We start from the raw sequence: 21,170 nt of genomic DNA, 5'->3' as shown, positions 1-21,170 counted from the left end.
AACCATGAGATCATGACCTGAGTGGAAACCGAGTCTGACGCTCAACCAACAGAGCCACCCAGGCAATCCGTAAAATTGTAATTCTTGCTCACGTCACAGTTCACTATGGTTCAGCAGTGGTCATTGGGAAGGGGGAGGGAGGCTTAGTCTGTTCTATATGATCATTTAGGGCCCTATGTTTCTTCTGTTATGCCCAAAATTCATGATCTCCAAAGACTGCCAGGGAGCCGAGTCCGATGCAAAAGCAAAAAAGCCTTTATTCGAGCTAGCTCGAGCTCAATCCCCTAACCCTAACCCTAACCCCGGGGAGAGAGAGCTAGAGAGAGTGAGTTTCAAAAGGACAAAAGTTTTATTGGGGCCTAGGGGCAGTTGGTGAGGTAATGGCTGTGGCCTCAGCTGATTGGCTGGGGAAGGGTCTGAGTCCTGTTAGGCAGGTGAGGGGGCGGTTACTCAAGGGGAGGAGGTGTGGTCAAGGTGAAGGACACAGAACAAGATGGAGTCAGCTGGCAATAGGCCCGCCCTTTCATTCCTCCCTTGTCCTGTAGCTTACAGACCCAATCATGGGACCGGCTGCATTTATGGTGACAAGGGGAACAGAGTTTGGAGGTTTACACAAAGTTCTGGGAAGCAAGTGTCCCTGGAGTGGCTCTGGGAGGTCTGATTAAGTATTGTCCCCGAGCTAGTGTCTATGATATGTTTTGGGGGGCGTAGGGACTCCCGGCAGCATGAACAATGACAAGCAGAGTTAACAGAGTTACCAATATTAGGTGGGTCAAATGCACTGTAGCTTGAGCTTGAGCAGGTTGTGTTGGTCCCGACTGACGGCCCATCGCGTGACGAAGTCCTTCCGGATCGAGGAAGGGTCTGCTGGCCGACCGTGGGTATGATGGACCCAGGTCGCGATGCCGTCTACTTTGAGAGCGGTGGGGGTTGTCAGCACCACGATGTAGGGTCCCTTCCAGCGCGGCTCGAGGGTCTCTCGGTGGTGCCTCTTGACGTAGACCCAGTCTCCCGGCCTGTAGTGATGAGGTGTCGGGGTTGGGCCAGCCTCGTAGATGGCACGGAGGCGCGGCCAAATGTCCTCGTGCGCCCTCTGGAGCCCTCTCAAGGAAAGAAAAAGTTCTTGATCTTTAAACTCAGCAATAAGTTCAGCTCGAAGGCTGGGAATAACAGGGGGTGGCCTGCCAAACATGATCTCCTAGGGAGTAAAACCCAGAGTGTAAGGAGTGTTTCTAACCCGGTAAAGGGCGTACAGTAGGAGAGTCACCCAGTCCCCGCCAGTCTCCATGGTTAATTTGGTAAGGGTCTCTTTTAGGGTTCTATTCATTCTTTCTACCTGTCCTGAGCTCTGGGGCCTATAAGCACAATGTAATTTCCAGTTTGCCCCCACCGCCTTGGCTACTGCCTGCATTACCTGCGGGATAAAAGCTGGTCCATTGTCTGATCCTACCGTGGCAGGAAAACCATACCTGGGTAAGATGTCTTCTAGTAGCTTCTTAGCCACCGTCTGAGCCGTTTCATGCTTGGTTGGGTAGGCCTCCACCCAGCCAGAGAAGGTGTCTGGAAATACTAAAAGATATTTATAACCATACTTTCCTGGCTTGACTTCAATGAAGTCGACTTCCCATTGGGCTCCCGGTCTGGTGCCTCTGAGCCTGGTTCCTTTTTTATTTGACGTGCCCCTCGCGTTGGTGAGTTGGCAGGTCTTGCAGGCAGATACAACTTGCTCTATTTTGGTGTCCTGTTGGTGAATCTTGATTCTGGCATGTCGGATTAAGTCTTTTAATTTTCGGGCCCCCATGTGAGTAGACCGATGCATGTGCTCTAATACTGAGACTCCGAGCCGGTCTGGCAGCACGAGCTCCTTGTTAGGTGTATACCACCATCCCTTTACCTCCTGGGCCATGGGGAGTTTCTTGATCTGCCGTAACTCCTCCTGGGAGTATTTGGGCTGGTCTAGTAAAACTGGGTCTCCCAAGTCCGGTAGTTGTTAAGCCGTTTTCTAGCTCCCAGCATCAGCGCCTTGGTGAGGGCTATGAGCTCTGCTCACTGGGCTGATGTTCCGGAGGGTAGAGCCTCCGCCCATACGGTGTCCGTTTCGGTGACCACCGCTGCACCCGCATACCTGTGTCCATCTTGCACAAAGCTGCTGCCATCAGTGAACCAAGTGGCATCAGGGAGGGGCTGGTCGGTCAGGTCCATCCGAAATCCATGTACTTGTTCCAGGATTCCCGCACAGTCATGTAGTGGAGCGCCTAGGTCAGGGTCGGGCAGCAGGGTTACAGGATTGAGGGCTGCACTGGGGTGGAACTGCACTCGTGGAGGGTTGAGTAGGAGGCTCTGGTAATGAGTCATACATGTGTTGCTCATCCATATATCAGGAGGCTGTTTCAGGACCCCTTCAATGGCGTGTGGGGTCGTGATCCAGATCTCCTGTCCTAGGGTCAGTTTGTCTGGCATCTGATAACTGCCGCTGTCCGCCCTCCAGGATATATCCCAGGTAACTTACCCTCTCCCTGGATATCTGAGCCTTCTTCGCGGATGCCCGGTACCCTAAGGCCCCCAGGGTAGCCAGCAGGTCCTGGGTCCCTCGCTCAGTCTTTGGCCGTGTTGGCAGCAATCAGGATGTCATCTATGTACTGTAGGAGGGTGAGGCCAGGGTGCTCCCTTCTGTACTCACCCACGTCCTCGTGTAGTGCCTCGTCGAAGATGGTGGGCGAATTTTTGAATCCCTGAGGTAGCCGTGTCCAGGTGAGTTGCCCACTGTAGCCCTCCTCCGGATCATGCCACTCGAAGGCGAACAAGGGTTGGCTCTGGGGTGCCAACAGCAGACTGAAGGCGTCCTTTAAATCTAGTACAGTATACCAGACCCTGGAGGGCACCAAGGAGCTCAAGAGAGTATATGGGTTGGGAACAGTTGGGTGTATGTCTGCAACCCTCTTATTTACTTCCCGGAGGTCTTGTACCAGTCGATAGTCATTTGTGTGAGGCTTTTTGACCGGCAGTAGGGGGGTGTTCCAGGGAGACTGGCAAGGAACTAGTACCCCTAGGCTTTGTAGTCTCCGGATGTGTGGCTGGATCCCCTTCCGGGCCTCCTGAGACATGGGGTATTGGTGACCTGAGGGCCCCCTTGTCTGAAAGTTATCTGAGCTCCAATCTTGGTCAGTAAGTCCCGTCCGAACTGCGGGTAGGGGCATTCTGGTATTACCATAAAGGAGTGGGATACCCAGCCCGTCCCCAAATCTACTGTTCTTCGGGTAGTCCATGAATACTGGCTCATACCAGTTGCCCCTTGTACCCAGGACTTCTTGCTGGCTAGTTTTCCTTGTGGGGTGCGGAGGATCGAATGTTGTGCTCCGGTGTCGACAAGGAAGTCAACAGGGGTCCCCTCCACTTTAAGAGTTACCCTGGGTTCGGGGAGAGGGTCCGAACCCCGACTCCCCTAATCACTTAGTTCATCTAGCTCTCGGACTTTTACTCGATCAGTCTTGCTTCCCTTCCCGCCGGCCCTTTTCGGACAATCTCGGGCCCAATGCCCTATCTCCTTGCAGTATGCGCACTGATCCTTCTGCAGCCTCTGCTTCCCCCCCTTGGTGGTTCCTTTACCTTTTCTTGCGTCGTCTGCCAGCTGCCGGAGACGGCGGTCTCGTTCCTCGGGGGAGTCAGCAATGATAGCTAGTAGTATTCTGGCCAGGTCTCGAGTCTGCTTACTGCTGGCAGCCGCCATGGCGCGAGCCTGCTTGTCCTCAGGAGGCTCCCGGTTGTTATATACCTTTTCGGCTACCACCAGTAAGTCCTGCAGACTTTTTTCTCCTAGTCTATCTATTTTCTGTAATTTTCTCCTAATGTCTATGGCCGATTGGTTTACAAAGGCCATGGTAACCGCTGCCTTGCTTTCCGGAGCCTCTGGATCCATGGGGGTGTAGGTACGGAATGCCTCCCTGATCCGTTCTAAAAAGGCAGCCGGAGATTCATCTTTTCCCTGTTGTACATTTCCTACCTTGGCCAAATTGGTTGGCTTTCTAGCAGCCATTCGGAGACCCCCCATTAGAGTCTGGCGGTAGACCCGGAGCCTCTCCTTACCTTCTGCCGTGTTGAAATCCCACTGGGGCCGAGTTAAGGGGAAGGAGGCATCTATCTGAGCCTGGTTGGTGGTGGGATTCCCGTCTGCTCCCGGAACTAGTTTTCGGGCCTCATTGAGGATTCTTTCTCTTTCTTCAGTCGTGAACAGGACCTGCAAAAGCTGCTGGCAATCGTCCCACGTGGGCTGATGGGTAAAAAGAACAGAGTCTAATAAATCAACAAGCCCTGCCAGTTTCTCGGAAAACTTAGGATTCTGAGCTTTCCAATTGTAGAGGTCACTAGTGGCGAAAGGCCAACAGTGATGGGGCTGATTCCCCTCCGTGTCTGGGGGTCCGGTGTCTCGCAGGGGCAGAAGAGTGGAGTCGGCGGCGGAGGCGGATTGCTCCCTCTGAGCCTTTTGTCTGGTAAAGGGCAGGCTTCCCCCTGGAGCCTTTCCGCCTCCCGCTCTCGGAACAGCGTCTGCCTCCCCCGGAGGGGGAGGATGGTGTTCTTCCGGCATCCTAGAGGGGCTATACACGGGAGGAAAAATTAATTCTTCTTCAGCCCCCCCTTGTAGGACAGGGTAGAGGGGTGCTGAAGGCTGGGTGAGACTTTTCTTCTTCTTTGTCCCCTGCAAAGCAAGAATGGGTTTTGGCTCCGGGGGGAGCGGGGCTAGGAAGGGCTTAAGCCAAGAGGGTGGGTCTTCTACAAGGTCCTGCCAAGTGATAATGTAAGGGAGCTGATCAAGATGGCCCGTCTTATGCCGAGAGAGGACACTCCTGACTCGGTGGATGGTAGGGAGGTCGAAGGTCCCCTCTGGTGGCCATCCGACATTGAAAGTTGGCCACTCGCTAGAACAAAAAAACTGCCAACGACCCTTTCGGACTTCCACACTGAGGTTGTTAGCTCTTCCCCTCACATCCTTAAAGTGATTAGTCATAATACTTAGAGGAGTAGTCTGAGTCTGTCCCATAACGTCCGTCCAGTAAGTCCACAGAACAAAACAGAGAAACACAAAAACAGACAAACAGAGGGGCCCTAGAAAGTCTTCCGACTCCATGGAAGCAAAACTGAAAGCTAGTTTAGACCTTTGAGGGGATTCCACATCCCTCCAAAACCGATGAGGGGATTCCACGTCCCTCCAGAAGGGAGGATCGGAACGTCTTCCAAAACTCCCACCCCTTGGCCCTCCAGTGCGTCCACTTAGACCGCGTCGGGCACTACCAGAACTCCAGAAATGAGCTCACACGGAAAAGACAGGACGAACAGACACTAACCGTGGCCAGTCAGGCTCTCCGGGTCGGGGGGTCCCTCGGGGGTCTTGGGGATCCCGGGCCGAGCCCCCAAATGTTATGTCCAGAATTCGTGATCCCCAAAGACCGCCAGGGAGCCGAGTCCGATGCAAAAGCAAAAGAGCCTTTATTCGAGCTAGCTCGAGCTCAATCCCCCACCTGCACCGACGCAGCGGTGGGATACCGGGGAGAGAGAGCGCGAGTTTCAAAAGGACAAAGGTTTTATTGGGGCCTAGGGGCAGTTGGTGAGGTAATGGCTGTGGCCTCAGCCGATTGGCTGGGGAAGGGTCCGAGTCCTGTTAGGCAGGTGAGGGGGGGCGGGTTACTCAAGGGGAGGAGGTGTGGTCAAGGTGAAGGACACAGAACAAGATGGAGTCCGCCGGCGTAGGCCCGCCCTTTCACTTCCATGATCCGGTCTTTCATCTTCTAAGGCCTTGCCCTCTTTGTAGTCAGCTGTCAGAAAGGAAAAGAAAGATCACGAAGGAAGGAGTTTTTTTCCAGCCAGACCTGGAAGTGATGTTCAACAAGCCCACCTTCGTTCCACTGGCCAGCGCTTGGTCACATGGCCAACCTAAGTGCACAAGAGGCTGGGAAAGTTAGTCCAGCTTGTGTCCAGGAGGAAAAGGAAATAGAATTCCATGAATACAGAGCAGTCTCTGCCACAGCACATTTCTTAGAAGACTTCGGATATTAATTTGATTTTCTCCTTTTGATAGTCTTGGTTAATTTAAGGAACTGTGAGACCGCGCCACGGTGGGTATCCACATCCCTCTGAGAAAATAGATAGGGTTCTGCACTAAAGGTGTTTATGACAGAGAAATAGAAATTAGCAAAATTGGAAACAAAAATTAAAGGAGAAGAGAAAATTGAGACACTGTGATATGACAAGATACAAATACATTTTGGTCTTCCTCCAAGCTTCCAGGAATATAACCCCTAAAATGCTTGTGATTTCCTAAAGTGAGAAGAGCTATAGGGACATCTTTTGTTATAATATTTTGTTCTAATGATATAATATTTAGTTTTTGTTCCCAGTTCCTGAAATAGCTCCAGAGTAATGGAGGTAAAATGGGTATCTTTTGTTATTCATAACATGCCTCTTTCAACACTTGACTTTATGTTAATAGGTGACTGGGGAAAGGGGGCTGGTTGCCATGGGAACCAACCCCCATTACAAAGTTGAAATTTTCAGCCCTGCCTCCTGGGAGGGGAGAGGAGCTGGAGACCGACTCTGTCACCAAGGGCCAATGATTTATTTAATCGATCGTGCCTACATAATGAAGCTTCCAAAAAAATGCTGGTTTGGTGAACATGCGGAGGTACTGGAAGGGTGGTGTGCCTGGAGAGGCCACGGTAGCTTCATATTCCTTTCCCCGTACCCAGCCCTGTTCACCTCTTCTCTCTGGCTGTTCCTGAGTCATCAGAGACCCGTATAATGTTCCTTTTATCATAGACCCATAATCTAGTTAAGTAAATTGTTTCCTTGAATACTGCGAGCCGCTCTAGCAAATTACCAAACCCAAGGCACGTGTTGTGGGGACCTCCCGTTTATAGCCCATCAGAAGCACAGGGAAGAAATAACCTGGTGCCTGAAAGGTGAGGGGCCACATCTGTGGGACTGAGAGCCCTTACCCTGTGGGATCTGACGCCGTCTCCAGGTAGAGAGTATTAGAATTAAATTGTCAAATTAAATTAAATTAAATTGTTAAATTTAATTGAGTTAAATTCGAGGACATCCTGCTGGGGCTGGATCCTTGGGGCGGAGAAAAAGCCTGCACACCTGGGCACCGAAATGGAAGCGTGATAGAGGCAGAGTGTGAGAGTAAGGGGAGAAGCGACATTTTTTTTAAGCTCCAAAACCTTCAAATACAGAGCTCAAGTGGAGGACGTTGGAGGAGGATTTTAAGCTAACTGTAAGAGCTCCTGTTTTCTGTTCTCTTCCTTTCAGTTTTGTCTTCTGTTTAAATGTATGAAAACATTTTTTTTTTTTATTGTGCTGGGTACTCTGTACCTTAGGACTCCTTGGTGTTTCTCTGGGGAGAGTTTTGGGTTTCTCTTTTCGGATTGTTGGTATTCAAGTGACGCTCTCCAGCAGGTGACGTCTACACCTACGCACTTGGAGGTCCATTCCAGAAAGCTAAGCCAAGAGTCAAAAAGAGCCAAGGAAATGGACATTTGTAGACCTCGAGGGAAACACAGGTATTTAAACACAAGTTCTGATTGTTTAGCTAGGAGATTCATGGGCAGTACTTATGGGAAAGGTGGATTATGTTTAACAGGGTGGTGAAACCTAGAAAGACAGGAGTAAAAGGAAGTGGATTGTTGCGTAATCTTCCCAGCACTTGCTGTGAGCGCATTCACTTGCCTGTGGCTGACCCTGAGGCTGACAGTGTGCAGTATGTCATCAGGTCACAAGGGTCCCCACCAAGAGTCTGGGACTGTTGTGAGAGAGCTGGGCCAGACGTGGATGTGGGGCTGGGTCCTGCCCAGCTCTGAGCATGGCCGTAACGGAAGTAATGTTGTGTCCCAAGTGTCCTTGCCAGGGAAATAGAAACCCATCTTGGTTTTTTTTTTTTTTCAATTTTTTGACATTTATTTATTTTTGAGAGACAGAGAGACAGAGTGTGTGCAGGGGAGGGGCAGAGAGAGAGGGGGACACAGAATCCAAAGCAGGCTCCAGGCTGTGAGCTGTTAGCATAGAGCCCGAGGTGGGGCCCGAACTCACGAACCATGAGCTCATGCCCTGAGCTGAAGTCAGACACTTACCTGACTGAGCCACCCAGGTGACCCAAGCCCATCTTGCTTCTTGACTGGAAGCTGACAGAACTCAGATCCTTCCAGAGGGGAGGGCACAATGGACCTGTCCGCATGATGCTGCATGGAAACCCCTTGGCATGGAGGCCTGTCTGCCCCAGGCTATTTTGCCCCTCCCCGTCCTGCACTCCCACCTGGGGGAGTCCCGGAGGTGCCCCAGTGGAAGGGCAAAGGAAGAGTTCTGTCCCGAGGAGCCAACAAGCCACAGAGTGCTCCTGTACCTGGTAGTACCTGGTCCTGCCCCCAGGGACAGGTGCTTAAGTTTAAAACAAAGATTTTTTTTTATGTTTATTTCTGAGACAGAGAGAGACAGAGCATGAGCTGGGCAGGGGCAGAGAATCCGAAGCAGGCTTCAGGCTCTGAGCTGTCAGCACAGAGCCCGACGCGGGGCTCAAACTCACAGACTGTGAGATCGTGACCAGAGCTGAAGTCAGTCACTCAACCAACTGAGCCACACAGGCGCCCCATAGGTGCTTAATTTTAAGGTGCTTAATTTTAAGGACATCACCCTTGACATCTCAGAAGGCGCCGAAATGCAGTGGCAAAAAATGATGTTGCCTTTTCATGGTGAAAGAAGCTTACCTTGACAATGGGCAGCACAGAACTTAAAAAACCATTGTGAGAAATGGCAGGAGCTATGGGGTACACAGGACAGAGGGACGAGGAAGCAAATCAAAGCCCTCCATCTGTGGCGATAAAAAAGAAAAAAGTGCTCCTTGGTATAGCCATCGGGCTGGATAAGCAGGTGTTCCTGAGCAGAAGAAGGGGTCTAGAAATTGATTATATGGCGTAATAAGGGAAATTATGTCAACCAGGATAGCATCATTATTTTATTGGCAGCACGTTTCAGTGTGGAGTGACATGAGGGAAAAAATGAAGCAGAAAGGGCAGGTGGACGAAATAATTCTATCTGAGCTCCGTTTTTGGACAGATAAAAAGTCGGGTGGAACGTATAGGTCAGAGGGAATCTCTGGTTTAGAAGGAGGAACCAAGTTTTGCCAGTAGATACAAGAGCTAAATTGGCAAGCTCAGGAGAAACGCGCTTGTCCAGCCGACCTTGAGGGGCAGTGCGCCAGGCCAGCATTTGAGGAACCCAGGACAGGCAGGTGTGTGCGCTCTAGGTGCTCTGGGTAGTATGTGAAGCCATCGGAAGCTGCTGCTTTTGCCTGTTTCCCTTCCCTTTGGCACCTCTCGCCCCATCCCCAGCCCCACACAGAAGGTGGTGCATCCAGTGGTGGGAAGGGTGGTTTAGGGAGTTAGCAATACCCTTCCGTCACTCTCCCTGCCTCGCTGGGCTCCCCTCACTGCTAACCTGGACCTCTAGGGGGCAGTCTACCAATGGGTGCCTCGCCTCCTGCCATTCTTCATTCAGTCCTTTATCCTCCCTGCATTGAGCTTCATACCCCTGTTGAAGATCCCCTTCAGTGGGTCCCTGTTCCTAGACAGCAAAGCTCTGGCTGAGTCTAGCTTACAGGTCTCCTCTAGATCTGGCCTTGTCTCCCCGGTTGGTACTATGCACCTAACTCTCCTCATCCAAACTGCTCAGCCACCTGTACCACTGGCACCTCTGGGCTGGGCCACTGTCACCTCCCAGGTCTTGGGGTTTTTTCCCCTCTTTAAATCTCTCTCATCTACTAAGATTCATTTCTAAGCGTGTCCTGACTCATCCGTTCAGACTGGAACTAGCCACCTCCTCCTGGGCTTCAGGAAGAGTGGGATCCAGGTGCATGAACCCTGTCAAGATGCTCTCTTGCTCCACATCCTTTGCCACTCACTCTCTGCCAGTCAGGTCTATTCTCTCCCCGCAGGTAGCGGCTTATTTCACCAGGGTGGGTGAGACGAAGATCTGTCTTAGGGAGGTCTTTTTCCCTTTTGCAATTTTAATCTGAAAAGTCTTAAAAATTTTTTTTAATGTTTATTTATTTATTTATTTATTTATTTATTTATTTATTTATTTTTAACGTTTATTTATTTTTTTGAGACAGAGAGAGACAGAGCATGAACAGGGGAGGGTCAGAGAGAGGGAGACACAGAATCTGAAGCAGGCTCCAGGCTCTGAGCTGTCAGCACAGAGCCCGACGTGGGGCTCGAACTCACGGACCGTGAGATCATGACCTGAGCCGAAGTCGGCCGCTTAACCGACTGAGCCACCCAGGCGCCCCTAACGTTTATTTATTTTTGAGACAGGGAGAGACAGAGCATGAATGGGGAAGGGTCAGAGAGAGAGGGAGACACAGAATCTGAAATGGGCTCCAGGCTCCGAGCTGTCAGACAGAGCCCGACACGGGGCTTGAACTCACAAACCTCAAGATCATGACCTGAGCCGAAGTCGGACGCTTCACCGACTGAGCCACCCAGGCGCCCCTCAATCCGAAAAGTCTTAGGGAAGAATTCTGATGGCCTTGCTTGGGTCAGGGTCAGCTGACCACCTCTGATTCAACCTTGGTCAAAGGGAAGGGTCATTATCATTAATACTGTTCTGAATAGGTAGAGCTTTCTTATTATTATTAGCCAGTGTTATTTCTAATCACCCCGATACAGACTAGCACGGTGATTTCATACCTGACTTGCAGCCAGCTAAAACTCACAGCTTTCCAAACCCGCCACCAGGCTAATTCACAGAAGATCAATTTGCGGCTACCCATTGTCAATTCACCACATTGACTAAAAAAAATCGAGTAAAAAATTAAAGAAAACTAGATAGTTTTAACTTAATGGTTTCCCTTTGTCTTCGTAGAGATATTTTAAGGAAATTCAGTGCGTCTTTGCCCCTGCTCCCTGTTGTCGAAGCCACAGGCTGTAGAACAGAGACTAATGATGAGGAGTAGAGAGGTGGGGGGCCCAGAGGAAAAGACAGGAAGAGGAGGCGGCATGAATATATTTATAAGAACATGTTCATAAGGCTATAGCCTTAAGATGATATATTCATTGACTCTAATGAACTCATTAAAAAACATATTCAAGGAAAATATATGCACCAAGAATATTTTTTTGCATATAAAGGATTCTACTTGCTATATTCCCAGGAGTAAAAATATATTAATGAAGAATGTATTTGTTGGAAACTTCGTCTTCAAGACAATCTTACGAGTCCATTTTCTGGAGCCCTCAGCCTCTCCCGCTCTGCCCCTAGGTCTTGCTAATTACTCCTCTTTGGTTTCTTTAACCTAAACAGCCTCAGTGCCTTCCACGTTTCCTCCTAGATGTGGCCTGTAGGTTCCCATCAGTTTCCACACCTTCTTGTCATATACACACTAGTGTGCCCACATCTTTCTTCCAGACTGGCCCCAGGTCAGGCTGAGCCTTAAGTTCGTAAGTGAAATAATCAGAGAGTCATTTCTTTGAACTCATGCCCTATGCTTCTGTCAATCATCATCATCATGATTATTAATGCTGTTTAAATATGTGTTCATTTTCTTAATGCCTGCCCATCACCGTGAGCTCGGGCTGGGCTCACAGCCGGGTAACCCCACCGCACCTTTTCCACATCACTCGCCTCTGTCTCGGGGAAAAGATTCTCCACCCTAGACATGCCACCTGTGAAAACTAACAGCCTTCGTTGTTGTTTTCCAAGCCCTTATCTTGGAGTGGGAAGAAAACATTTGAGATCTGACATCATTTGAAGATGAGAGTTTATACTGCTGATGTTTTAAAATTGTTTGGGAAGCATCAGGTACCCTTACGTAGTTTGGCAACAGTTCTAAAACGCGTGGATGGTGCTTGCTACCGGTTTTATGTACATCCTGGCAACACCAGGTCTTGACGGCTTGAATCTGTGTGCGTGTGTGATCACCGCGTTTGAGCATTTTCCTGTTTATTAAATCACATCGTGCCTTCATTGGAGTTCTCCATGGCAAACTCTGTGACTTAATTAGATTTTTATTTAATCACAAGGGGTGGGAAAAAGCACATTATGTTTTCAGACAGCGTTTTCACCTGAACTTGAAAGCATTTCCCTTCCTGGTCTAGAATCTGCGAGCGCTTTCAACCTGCTTATTTCATTCTGACTTTCCTTGCTCAAGGCACACGTCAAAATTAGCCTTTAAATACCGATAAAATCTCTGTCATGATGACATGGCTCTTTACCCTTGGGGCTTAAAATCCCTGATTGGGGCTAAAAAGCGACAAAGCTTCAGGAAATAGAAAATACATCTATTTAATATTTTCAAAAGAATCCCGCGATAGTAGGCGGCATTATGCATGGATTCAGTGAGAGGGAGGTGGCTGTTCATTTGGGCCGGCGGCTGGCGCAGGGGCTGACATGCTCCAGCTGGCGGATCTAGTCTGGAACAGATGGGCCAGGCCCTCAAGGGGGGATGGGAAGAATCCTAGAAACTGAGCTTCCGGCCTCTGCCCCTCCAGCACTCAGGTTCCCACCTGCGCAACGTGGGTCGTCACAGCTACTGTTCCCCGAGAGCTAACTCTGTGCCGGGTGCTATTCCCAGCACTGAAGTCACCCGGTCTTATGAGGTAGGTACACAGATTACTGTGTCCATTCTAGAGAGAGGAAAACTGAGGCCACCTAGAGATTAAGTAATGGCCCACAGCCAGACACCTAATCTGTGGTGGAGCCTAGAGATGAACCCAGCAGTCTGGCTCATACTGTCCACTCTTAACCCCAAGCTGTATAGCATGAGAGCAGTTGCCCTCTCTGTTTTATGAAGGAATAAAATGAGTGACTCTGTTTGTTCTGGGCGAACTGCTTTGCAAGCTTAGAAGCTTCTTGGTGTTCTTAGGAACACTTGCCGCCCTGATGTCCTGTTCTCACATGGAACAGTGCGGCAAGGAGGCGGATGGACCCCGTGTGTAGCCAGGCTCTGCCCCTCCGGTGATGGCATTTTCAGGAAATCATTCAGTCCCTCTGAGCCTCAGCTTCCAAGTCTTGAAAATGGGCACAACGATCTCATCTGCTTCTCAAGGCTACTGTGAGATAGAAATGAAACAATGAATGAGCGCCAAGAATGGCTCTAAAGGGCTGATACGATCCCAAACATTTACTGAGCACTAACCGTGTGCAAAGACCTCTATGGAGCCCTTTACTCGGTATCTCATCTAGACTCACCAGAGCGCTAGAAAGTTAAGGGCTGCTCTGACACGGATTTTATGGAAGAGGAAACAGGCTCAGAGAGGTAGGGTGACTCACCCAGCATCACACAGCCAGGAAGGTTTAGAACATTTGAGCCCATGTCTTCAACCCCCCTGGCACTCTGCTTCCGCTATGGACCCTACCCCCAAACAGGAAGTGGTTTTGAAAGGTCTCTACTCCCTCCTCCATGAGGCCTTCCAGATGACCACCTCTGGGCACCCACTCACTTATTACAACGCTTCCTCGAGCTTGTGTTCCAACCTCTACAAACTTATTCCCAAGTGGAAATTCCTCTCCTTAGCTGTCCTCACAGGCCTGCCGCGTGTCTCCCAGGAGACTTCAACTTTTCAGAGCAGTTGTCATTTTTGGAGGCAGGCATGCAGTGGGAGTATTTTCCCATTTCCCCTGCTCCCGTCTCTGGATTCTGGCCCAGACCCGTGCCCAGACTTGGATCTTTGGAGTTTGTAACCTTGAACCCCTGAGCTTAGGGATGGCTGGTCTGGACACCAGAGCTCCTGGGGCCCAGGAATAATTAACCAGGGCAGGCAAAGGCTTATGCAGCAGGCAATACGAGTTACCCTCTTGGAATTAATTCAGAGGATGTGCTGCATTAATGCTGCTTGTCTCGGGACTCCTGGGATGGCAGGGAGGGAGCCAGGCTGAGGAGGGTGGAGACACCTGTCAGCCGCAAGCCCTCTCACCGCTCGGCCCAGGGACAATCCCACCCTCCTAACATCTTAGAGTCACCAAAGCCCATCTGCCCTCTGCTTCACGTTGAACTCCTCCCCAGTGGTGTCTGCTTTGGTTCCAAGGCCGTTTTCAGCGAAAAGGAGGAAGGTGAATGAACATTGTACAAATCAATCCCTTCTCTTGTAAAATCAATGCTTTGCCTTCAAGGAATGGAAGGAAAAAGGCAAAGGTTGAATTCATAAAGCAGAAACATAACCGTCTCACTCTGTCTCCGAGGAAAGCGTTTTTTTCTTGACACATCCCAACTGACTAGAACCTATTTCGTGTCTCAAGGGTGCCCTCCTGCTCACAGCCACTTCGGCTAAATCTGGAAATTGTCAAGTTGACTTCATCTGGATTTAATTTAACCAGAGCTTACAGAATACTGTGGGGAACAGGAGCAGGATAAATCACCGTCCCTGGCTGGTCTCACGGGGACAATCAGCCACACAAATAAAACCGTTAGAAGGAGGCAGCACTAAATGCGAGAGAGAGCCCGCACCCAGGATGGCGGGGCGGCGGGGGTGGGGGGGGGTGGGGGGGGTGGGAGCAGGCGTGGGAGGGGCTGGGAAGTGGAAGAGAGATCAGTGTGGACTCGAAATGGAGAGAAGTGTCCAATTTTTTCTTGGTTTTAGAAACGAAGCAGGATTTTCAGAGATAAACATGATTGAGGATGCTCTTACCCACCGGGAGTGGGCACAGCCTAGCCAAAGCCGGCCTCTGCATAATAGCTCTTTTCTCTAGTTTTCCTATTGTGGGCGCACAACCAGCGGGGAATGCTATTTTGAATGAATAGAAGAGACGTGTCATCAAGGGGTGGGAAACCAGGTGGAAGCTGTTACTCTTCCAGGGGGTCACTGGCGTCACAGAAACACCCAGCAACTAGAGGAGAAAGCATGGGGTGTGAGTTTCAGGGCACTGGAGCCATGGCTCTGTCGCACCCCTGAATAGCTGGGGGACTTGGCCTGTCATTCAGCCTGGCCTCAGTCTCCTCGCCTGTAAAAACTGCTTTTGGCCTCGATTTGTGGGGTTGTGTATCACGCCAGGCTCCTCTGGGCAGGGCCCGGTGCCCTGGATGGGTTTCGCAGCTGCTGAGCAGTTAGGTGAAGCCAGTGACCCACCAGTACCCATCAGTACCTCGTTCTCAGCAGCTGAGACCCCCGCCGCCCCGAACCAGAAAATTCAAGGCTGGTGATGACACATGGCATTTCGACCTCAAATGACCGAGACCCCAGGGACAGCATCGGCTCTCACCCCGTGGCCAGCTGGGTGCCAGACTGCACTTTTGGGATCCCGTCCTCATTCCCCCCACTATCAAATGCCAGATGCTCTGGTGAAAAGTTTAGGGTTTCCCGAAGGCTCGACGGGAGGTAGAAGAGAGGTTACCTCATACAACAGCAAAGCTACATCAACCTTCCCTCAAGATACTTGTTTTGTTTTGTGTTCCCCACGACTACTTTGTCCATCTGCCATGCCTCTGTCCTATTTCCCAGACAGGCCAATTTCAATCTCTTTTTTCTCCCTTTCAGCAAACAAAGGATTCTTTGGGGGAGCCTCTCCCCTTAGAATACAGATGGGTTACAAATAACAAATTGTTTTCCTATCGCACAGAAATTCAGGAAGTGAGGGGGCGCCTGGGTGGCTCAGTCAGTTGAGCGGCTGACTTCGGCTCAGGTCACGATCTCACGGTTCGTGGGTTTGAGCCCCGCGTCGGGTTCTATGCTGACAGCTCAGAGCCAGAAGCCTGCTTTGGATTCTGTGTCTCCCTCTCTCTGCTCCTCCCCTGCTCACTGTCTGTCTCTCTCTCTCAAAAATAAACATTAAAAAAAAAAAAAAGAAATTCGGAAAGTGAGGAAATCAGAGAGAAGATAGAGAAGACTAGAGACACAACGAAGACCAGAGAGCCTCTTGCATGCAGGTAGGGGTCACTTGCACATGCACTCCCAGGAGTCAGCCACAGAGGGGGCGCTGGGCATCCTTAGCACGAAGATGGAAGTGCAATCAGGGCCACAAAGCACAGCCTGCCCACCAGCTTAGGAGAAGTGCAGCGTGACAGACTGTCAGCTGTTACAGGACGGCTCCGGCTCCTTTGATAAGGAACAACACGTCGGCGGGCTACGTGTTGCATTCCCAGCCTCCCAGCAGCAAGGGACGGCCCTGTGGGCTGTGGGCAGAGGAGGGAGGTCTTACCCCTGGGTCCTGCCATGGACCCAAAGGGCTGGGAATGTGTTTCCTGGGAGTTCTGATGCTTTCCTTCTGGCATCAGCTGGACCTTAAACACTAGTTTTTGTTTATTTTGAGAGAGAGAGAAAGAGGGGGAGAGTGCTCATCAATGGGGAAGTGGGGGGGTGTGCAGAGAGAGGGAGAGAAGGAGACAGAGAATCCCAAGCAGGCTCTATGCTGTCAGCGCAGAACCCCACGTGGGGCTCGAACCGAAGAAACGTGACATCATGACATGAGCCAAAATCAAGAGTTGGACACTTAACTGACTGAGCCACCCAGGCGCCCTGGAGGCTAGTATGGAATGAAAAAAAATGAGTCCCCAGAACAAGATTTATGGCACAATAATATTTATGTAAATTAAGCCTTCCTTCAAGCCCACAGCACTCATTTGAAGGATTTGTCTGTATATTCAAGGATACGTATGTGAAATCTTTAGGATAATTGCCTACAGAAGGAGATAAGGGGGAAAAAAATAAATATTTACAGGAGAGGGGCCTTGCTCAGACAGACGATAATTGCCATGATGGGAGAAGTATGGCTAAGTCCCCACCTGACTTTCACACATGCTCGCACACACATACACACATGTGCACACACGTGTGGGCCTGTGCCGGGGGGAGCAGGAACGTGGTGGGGGGCTTTGGTGAACAAAACGGGGTGTGGGGTCTGCACATAGTATAAGGCATTTCCACTAGAAAGACCAGGACGAGGTCTGGGTAGACTACAGGATTTCAGGGTTTTTCAGAACCTGAATTTTGGCCTGAGCTTCGCAGAGGGGTTTTCTTAAACGCTGCTGGTGTGTGTCTGTCCAGGTGCAGAGTGAGGGGTGCGATCCTGAGCACTCAATGGAAGGCGAGAGGGAGAAGCTTCTAGCACAGCACTTCTCAAACTGGGCTGTGCACACCAGTCACCTGAGACGGTATGAAAAGGCAGGGCCTGAGGTTCTAACACACGTCCCGATCGCATGGGTGATGCTGATGCCACCAGCCCATGGACCATGCCTGCAGGAGCAAGCCCCTGAAATATTTACACCCATTTTCCATCGGCCAGTGAAGAGAGCTGAAAAAATAAAACGAAGAAATGAAAGCAGGAAGCTCTTAAGTCCTATCCAGTAGTTTCCCAGGATTGTCAGCCGCTTGAATGTTTATGCCTTACTGGATAATTCCTAAAAACAAAAACAAAAACAAAACCCTTATTGCCTTATGTCCCAGGTGTTTTCTTTTTTTTGTTAATGAAGATACTTGCGTAAGAAATGTTTCAGGTTGGGTGCCTGGGTGGCTCAGTAGGCTAAGCGTCTGGCTTCTACTTCTTTGGCTTAGGTCATGATCTCACGGTGGGTTCGAGCCACTGTATGGGGCTCTCTGCTGTCAGCACAGAGCCTGCTTTGGAATCTCTGTCTCCCTCTCTGCCCCTCCCTGGCTCTCTCTGTCTCTTTCTCAAAAATAAACATTAAAAAAAAGAGAGAAATATCTCAGGTTGCTCTCTAGCTATGTTTAATTTTGTGGGTTTAATGTAGGGGGGAAACACCCCTCTGCCTCCTTCAATTTTGTTTTTGGGATTTGTGATACCAAAGGGAAGTAGCTGGGGAACAGTAGACGGAGACAGACCATTACAACTTTTTAAATCTTGCGTGTACAAGCATCGCGGTAACCAGCGGGGCCTTTTCCTGTCCGGAAAGTGCCTGCAGAGTGAGAACGAGTAACTGTGTTTTTTGGATGTGGTAAATCAAAGGAATCGAACAAAATGCAACTTACTAAACTCTGAAGCCCACCAACAATTATGCAGGCTGACTTTCCTCATGATGCTAACAGCCTGAGAGCTGAAATGTCCTGAGGAGCACCCAGGGACTAAACTGTTTCCCCCAGGGATTCTTCCTCAGTGAAAGTGTGAGTCCAAGAGCCCAGGGTTATTACCTAGACTTGCCGGAAGGTCAGACCTGGAGTGAGAAAAGCTAAGGTGTGGCTGTGAAGGATGTCCAAGTATGTCAGATAAAAGGTGGATCACCTTTCATGAAGGTGGAACTGGACACAATGGTGTCATGCAGGTGTGTGGACAGGTGGTGATGTCATCCAGGTATGTGGATAGTTGACTATCTGGGGCCGCCATCTTGGACTCTTGGACTATGAGAGCCTATGGAGACCTTCAGAATTGTCTAGGTCTCCTGCCCAAACCTGATTTCCTTTTCTTCCTTTTTAAAAAAATATTTATTTTTATTTTGGGGAGAGTGCAAGCAGGGGAGGGGCAGAGAGGGGAACAGAGGATCTGAAGCAGAAACAAAGCCTGATGCGGGGCTTGAACTCATGAACTGCAAGATCATGACCTGAGCTGAAGTCAGACGCTCAACCGACTGAGCCACCCAGGTGTCCCCCAGACCTGCTTCTCAGATGAGGACACAGAGATCCTGAGTTGGATAGAGCTTGCCCTGCGTGGTACAGACAATTGGCAATGTGGGAGTTCACACCTGGGGGGTCCTGATTCATAGGCTGGGAATGTTATTGTCCTTGTTAGACCTCTTCAGGCAGGTCACTCCTTGTCCTAGCTCACTCCTACAAGAGCCTGGCTGGTGATGGCCCCAGCCTGTCCTATGAACTCCACCTGATCCTGGGGTCCAGTAACTTAGATTTTGCCTTAGACATTTTATTAGCCATTAGTTGAGGGGATGTGGGGGGTATTCCCGGCATCATGAAGAATGATGCATTTCTTTTCCATACTTATCTGAGCATTATAAGAACTCATGCTGTATATAACAAGCTCTTAAAATTCATTAAGCAAAAGAGAGTCTCATGCAGTGCTGGTGGTCAGTGTGAATTGGGTCATGTCTTATGTCTTATAAATTTCCTTTTGCTGAATAGCCCCAGGAGAATTCACCCCAAGGAGGAATATGGGAACATGTTCACTTGATTTGATTTTTATTTGTCTGAATTTGAATTCTGAGTTTTTACAAAATAAATAATGAATACAGAGCTGTATAAGAATATTTTGGGCAGCTAGAAACATCATCACTGATATTATGCTTTACTTTCAATCCAAATTTTAACATATGGAATTTTTTCCCAGCTTTATTGAGATATCATTGACATATAACGTTGTGTAAATTTAAAGTGTACAATGAGTTGATTTGATAATCTTACATATTGCAAAATGATGACCATCATAACATTAGCTAATCCCTTCCTCACATCACATAATTACCATTTCTTTTTTGTGAACATTTACCCTCTTCCCAACTTTAAAATATATTATACTTTAGTATTATATACTTTAATATTACTTTAGTATTTTTTAAGGTTACTTATTTATTTTGAGAGAGAGAGCATGCAAGCAGAGGAGGGGCAAAGAGAGAAAGAGAGAGAATCCCAAGCAGGCTCCATGCTGTCAACACAGAGACTGATTTGGGGCTTGAGCCCAGGAACCATGAGATCTTGACCTGAGCTGAAATCAAGAATTGGATGCTTAACCAGTTGAGCCACCCAGGCGCCCCTTACTTTAGTATTATTAACTATAATCACCCTGCCAAATATTAGCTCCTCAGAATTTATTTTTCTTATAACTGAAAGTTTGTATTCTTTGACCAACATCTGGAACATCTTTATCATACTGAGGTTTGTTATAACAAAAAAGTTGCAAACAACCTAAATGTCTACCAATATTTCTTTTCCATGGGTTCAGATACATTCATATAAATGCACAGGAAAGACCATGTGTAACCTCTGAGGAAGGGACTGGGGTTGAGGTCAAGGGGACGTCAGGCTTATGTTTCATTTCTATTAAACAGGAGAATGTGCGCATGTGCTACTGATGTCATTAAAAACAACTTGAAAAAGATAAACTATAGGGAAAACTGGCACAATACACTTATCTTCCATTATCTGTCATGTAAGGAGAAAGGGAGGGCTGAAATCCACTGCTGGGCTCCCCTGGCAGCTGCTTTGTGCCCCCTTGGCTGGTATCCCAATAACGTTGGGGACGTAGGGAGCCAGGATTATATAGATTCACTACCTAATGGCAGACTATAGGCCACTCACACCTGAGCGTACATCAGAGTAGTCTGCAGTGCTTGTGAAAAAATCATTTTCCCAGGTCTCACCATCAGTAATTCTGATTTAATGGGTCTGTCTTGTGATCTGAAAATCTGCATTTTAAATAAGCACCAGAGTTGATTCTGATGAAGGTGGTCTATGTGTCCCCTGGGAGAAGAGTAATGTATTTTTGCTATTCACCCTTTGCAGGGATACTGCTCGTGATCTTCTCAAAGAGAGCCAGGGCTTTTTCCCTGGTGACAAAGATGAGACACTGGGAGGACACACCATCCCAGACATTCTAAGTGCCAGACTACCATCTCTGAATGTCGTGTGTGTGTGTGTGCACACACATGTATAATGCACTTGAAAACACTGTGAGGACCACTCCAGTTCTGCACTTGGCCTAAAAAAAAATAGGAAAGGGCCCCTCACCCTAGATAGTGACACTAGAATGAACTTAGATGTGTCTACATAATAATTCAGAGACGGATGTAATGAGATGTGGTTTGGGTTCATTACTGAGTTTTGTCAGGAGACATATATTAATGGAAACCCAAATGAGGGGCTTCTGCAAGGTCAAGGTTCCCATCTAAATGTGACTAGAAAGAGCCCTTCACTGCTAAATGGCACAATGCAGATGCAAGACAATTTTTGCCATAAAAGCCATTTCTAGCTGATAATGAAGCTGGGTTGGAATCAAAATGGGAAAGCAAATTGCCTTGTCTCTGCCTTTCCCAAAGGATGTAATAAAAATGGCTTTCAAGTGCTTTATTTTGGTCTCTGTGTTTATCTATTTTTGTATTTGTATATATTTTCTACTCCTCCCAGACGAAGCTGAGATACACCATTCGTGATTCATGCTGCTCATGCCTAAAGTATTAATAAAAGTCTAATCAAAAGTTAAAAAGTAAATTTAGTGCCGAGATCTTGAATATGACAAGT

General features: G+C 48.9%; 2 long non-coding RNA genes across 2 annotated transcripts; one reads left to right on the top strand and one right to left on the bottom strand.

The window, feature by feature from the left end:
- Positions 1-558: 558 nt before the first annotated feature.
- LOC123380712 lies at positions 559-1,527 on the bottom strand. Its single transcript, XR_006586781.1, has 2 exons — positions 1,470-1,527; positions 559-1,103 (listed from the first exon to the last, which is right to left on the bottom strand). It is a non-coding gene; the product is annotated as an uncharacterized LOC123380712 (long non-coding RNA).
- A 4,153-nt stretch (positions 1,528-5,680) lies between these two features.
- LOC123380929 lies at positions 5,681-17,532 on the top strand. The gene is made up of 3 exons (XR_006587358.1): positions 5,681-7,267; positions 7,447-7,553; positions 17,019-17,532. It is a non-coding gene; the product is annotated as an uncharacterized LOC123380929 (long non-coding RNA).
- Positions 17,533-21,170: the final 3,638 nt, after the last annotated feature.

This window comes from Felis catus, chromosome D2 (assembly GCF_018350175.1).
Source record: "Felis catus isolate Fca126 chromosome D2, F.catus_Fca126_mat1.0, whole genome shotgun sequence".
In the NCBI taxonomy this organism is placed as follows: domain Eukaryota; kingdom Metazoa; phylum Chordata; class Mammalia; order Carnivora; family Felidae; genus Felis; species Felis catus.
Note: the sequence above shows the minus strand (reverse complement) of the source record. Positions and strands in the feature narration are given on the sequence as shown.